The 4,450-nt window shown below is 53.2% G+C and overlaps 1 pseudogene; it reads right to left on the bottom strand.

Moving 5' to 3' along the window:
- On the bottom strand, window positions 1–119 carry LOC143948070 (5S ribosomal RNA; annotated as a pseudogene).
- Between the last annotated feature and the right edge of the window lie 4,331 nt (window positions 120–4,450).

Genomic DNA, 4,450 nt, shown 5'->3' with positions numbered 1-4,450 from the left:
AGCCTATGGCACCTGGTATTCCCAGGCTGTCTCCCATCCAGGTACTAACCAGGCCCATCGCTGCTTAGCCTCCGAGATCAGATGAGATTGGGCTCTTTCAGGGTGATTTGGCCGTAGGCACTCTCTTTGGGCACTCTGAAGCCTCTTGACAAAGGCCAAGATGGTCACCTTGGGAAACAAGCTAAAAAAAAAGGTCAAAGCCAACAACATAAAAAGAAGCCTACGGCATCCAGTATTCCCAGGCGATCATTAGCCTACCCTGATAAACTATGTGCTTTAAAGTGACGATTCCTCTTTTCGCCCACAGAGAAGGGTCTGGGATACTATTCAGGTGAGGGAGCATGGGGTTGCCCCATAGGGGCATATGTGGGGAGATGTGGTTGGGCTTTCCATAGCTCCTCCTTGTCTCCCGCCAGACCCTCACCGTGGTACGCATCAAGCCCATCATGGAGGAGCTCGCCCTAAGCCCCCGAAATGGTAGGTTACTCAGAGCTGCATAGGAGCCAAGGATGGCTGCCTCCAGGGTGACCGCCGGGTTTTGTGTGGGCTGGGAGAACCACCACCGAATTGTGACCAAAACGGCCGCCCAGTAGTAGATCTGAAAGTTTGGGAGCGCCAGGCCCCCCCCCCCCCCGATAGTGGGAGATATAGTATCTGCTTAGCTACCCTGGGGGGTCTCCCAGCCCAGACAAAGGATATAAACAGACTCTCCAGTCTCTGGAAAAAAGTCCTGGGAATGTGGATGGGGGTATTACGAAAGAAGTAATTTTTTGTTAATTTTTAACAAATTGACTCTGCCCACTGGGGATAAAGGGAGAGATCGCCATGCCGCGCACCTAGCCCATAATTGTGTCATGAGTGGCTGTATATTGTCCTCCAGATAGCTCTGAACTCTACCACTGACCTTAATCCCCAGGTATATAAAACTTTCCACTCATTTAAGCTGTGGATGAGGCATGCGAGGGGTCGAGGAGTGGAGTGGGAAAACAACCGGTTTGTCCCAATTGATGCGGATACCTGAGTACTGACCGAATCGATTAATCAGTTCCAGTGCAGTGCCCAAAGAAGACGACGCGTCCACTAAATAAAGCAGAGCATCATCTGCATACAAGGACAGCTTTTCCTCGATGGGCCCTACTTGTATCCCCTTTATCCCAGTATCCGCTCTCAGCAAAATAGCCAAGGGCTCCATCGCAAGGACAAATAAGGCTGGTCAGAGGGGGTGCCCCTGTCTCGTACCCCGTGCCAGCTGAAACTGCCCGGAGAGACAGCCATTGGTACGGATTCTAGCAGAGGGGCTGTGGTACAGCATGCGGATCCAATTCTTAAATCCTGGGCCAAATCTGAATTGCGAGAGCGCCTCCCATAGGTAACCCCACTCAACAGAGTCGAAAGCCTTCTCCACGTCGAGCGAGGCCACTACACCCGTCTCCCCCCGGCCGCTATCTATGTGCGTGAGTAGGCGTCTGATATTAATGTCTGTGCCTCTGCCTGGCATAAAACCTGTTTGGTCACTATGGACAAGGGCCGTGATGACTAAGTTAGTCTGTTGGCCAGGATTTTGGCCAGTATTTTCGCGTCCACATTTAACAGTGATATAGGGCGGTATGACGAACACAAGGTGGGGTCTTTCCCCGGCTTGGGGATCACCACTATGATCGCCTCGCTCATGGTGTCGGGAAGTTTATCAATATGCGACGACGCAGAGAATAGATGGTGGAGTCTTTCAGAGAGCTCCGTAGCGTAGTGCTTATAGAATTCCGCCGGGATTCCGTCCGGTCCCGACATCTTACCCGCCTGCATAGATTTAAGCGCCTGGAGAATCTCCAGAACCGTGATAGGGGCGTCCAGCCTATTTCGGTACGTTTCCGTGAGGATTGGTATATCTATGTCGGCCAAGTAGGTCGTTAGTTCTTCCTTACTGTAATCCGACCTAGAGGTGTAGAGAGATGTATAAAACTCCGCAAAACAGTTATTAATCCCGTCTGGGGTGTGAAGCAACTGACCGGATTTGTCCCTGATATGTGAAATGCTCAACCCCCCTGCCTGTTCCCTGGAGAGCCAGGCCAGCATCCTCCCCGACCTCTCCCCCTGCTCAAAGATCCGCTGGGACTGAGCTAGCATTCTCTTCTGGGTGAGAGAGGTATGAAGATCAACAGCCTCTCTGGTCAGGATTTGCAGTTGCCAATAATGTTGGGGGTCCCGAGTGCGGACAAAAAGAGCCTCCGCGCAGACCGCCTCTCCCTCAGCTTTTTTTAGCTCTGCTCTACGTTCCCTGCGTATTTTGCCAATGATAGTCTGATAGTGCCCCCTCGTGGTAGCCTTAAAGGCATCCCAGACTACCGTGGCCCCAGCCGAACCTGCATTCTCCTCCCAATAGCTGTTCAATTCGGTCCTAAAATGAGCATCCACAGCGGCATCTGAGATCCAGAACCTGGAAAGCCTCCATAGTCTAACCGCTGGTCCCAGGGAAAGATCCAATGTCAGAAACAGAGGTGCATGGTCCGATATCCCCCTGGGCAATATTTGTATGTCTACGACCCTTGGGAGGACTGGGCTCTGCGCAAAGACCAAGTCAATGCGGGAGAATGTTTTATGGGTGGCAGAGTGACATGTAAATGCCCGAGACCCGGGGTGTCTCCACCTCCAGACATCCGTCGGGGCCATATGTGTCTGCCCAGGCAGCCAGCCCAGGTCCATGGTGTCCCCCCGGAGTCAGTCTGTCCATGTCTGGGTCAGGAACTAGATTAAAATCACCCAGGATAAGAGCATTATCAGAGGCAAACTCGGCCATCTTGCTAGTGATTTGGTTCAGCACCAGCAATGAGGCCGGCGGGGGTAAGTATAATCCCACAATGGTCCAGGTCATTGAGTAAATTGTCGCATGAATAATGACATACCTGCCGTCCGGGTCCAAGGCCAGATCCAGGAGCCGAAAGGGGAGGGACTTCAATACTAGGACACTTACCCCCCTGGCAAAACTAGAGTGGGTGGAGTGGTAATGGTACCCCACCCAGGGTTTTTTGAGGGAAAGAAGTCTACTGCCGATGAGGTGCGTTTCCTGGAGTACGCATATGTGTGGGTTATAACTTTGAAGAAATTGAAACACCAGGGATCGCTTAACCGGGGAGTTCAATCCCCTGGTGTTCCAGGATACAATGTTAAGTGTAGACATGGATTCTGGGGGCAGTGGAAGGATCAGGATCATTGTGGAACCCTGCTCCCGGATTGGACCGCTGGACCCGGGACATACATATCCGAGGACAATGCAACACTGAAATATCAATATTTTTAGTAAACAAGTACAACAAAACTAAACAGAGAACAAACAGATAACCCCAATAACCATACATGAAAAAAGAAAAAGGGAAACAAAAGTCCCTGGCCCCGTTAGGGGAACAGTCCCCACTCCCCACCCCACCCAACCCCCTTAAACTGAGGAGGGTATTCATCCCAAAGTGTATCAGCTCGCCTGCTGTAACTGGGGGTCCGTGCAGGAGGCAAGTTCCACCCCCCCAGACATCCTGGGGGGGTTTAGGTAACCAAGTGAGCGGCTCACTAGGCGTGAGGCAACCGCCTGCTCTATGAAGGAGGCTGACAGGGACATGGATCTGGGAGGATAAAGAAAAATTGCAGTTTGTCCCATCAGTGAAAATGATCCAAAAAGGGGAAGAAGGAACATATGGTATGAGCCCCCATGCTCCAGGAGGGAGCAGGAAAGGGCAAAGAGGAGCGGCATGTCACAGCCTTCTCCCGACCGTATCTCAGGTCAGGGGTATCAACTTGAACTCCCGCTACCGGGGAGGTTGCTGCCAGCATTAAAGGTGAGCCCACCATCGGTGCAAACAGGGCACAACAGGTGCAACAAAGGCCGTGGGCATCCCAACAGTAGAATGGGTTGTAAACAATTCCGAAGAGGTAGTTAGTCGATCAGCGGGCTGGCGCCAGCGAATCAATCCAGGCGGATGCCTCTCCGGGGGTGTTAAAGAAGCGGGTCGTCTCTCCATCCGGGCCGGAAAAAGAACACTATAGCAGATGTAACGTGCTCTCAAAGCCGCTTTCACGTAATCAAAGGATTTCCTCGGGGCGTGGTCTCGGCATGTAGCGGTGAGGACGCACTGTCCCTGAGCTCCGGCGCTGACCCCGGTATTTTAGCACTTATTCGCCGCATGAACTACTCCACATGCCTGGGAACGATGGGTAGGAGAACCGGCAAGTCCCTGCCGAAGAAGGGCGCGCCCGAGGGATCGATCAAACGGTTCCTGGCGGAGCCTGATGAGGTGGGGGACATGGATGGCCTAGGCCGCTCTCTGCTTACCACAAACGCGGCCACAGGCCCCGCCCCCCGCAGGCCCCGCCCCCGCCCCCGCCCCAGGCCTGAATGCAGATCTCAATCCCCGGCCTCGTCAGCGGGTTCTGACGGGGAAGAGAGTGAGACAAGCCGATCGGA

The sequence above is a fragment of the Lithobates pipiens genome, unplaced genomic scaffold (genome assembly GCF_037356315.1).
Source record: "Lithobates pipiens isolate NorthernLeopardFrog02 unplaced genomic scaffold, aLitPip1_a1.2 Scaffold_30, whole genome shotgun sequence".
Classification (NCBI taxonomy): Eukaryota; Metazoa; Chordata; class Amphibia; order Anura; family Ranidae; genus Lithobates; species Lithobates pipiens.
The sequence above is the reverse complement of the archived record's forward strand: the minus strand, read 5'-3'. Positions and strand labels throughout refer to the sequence as shown.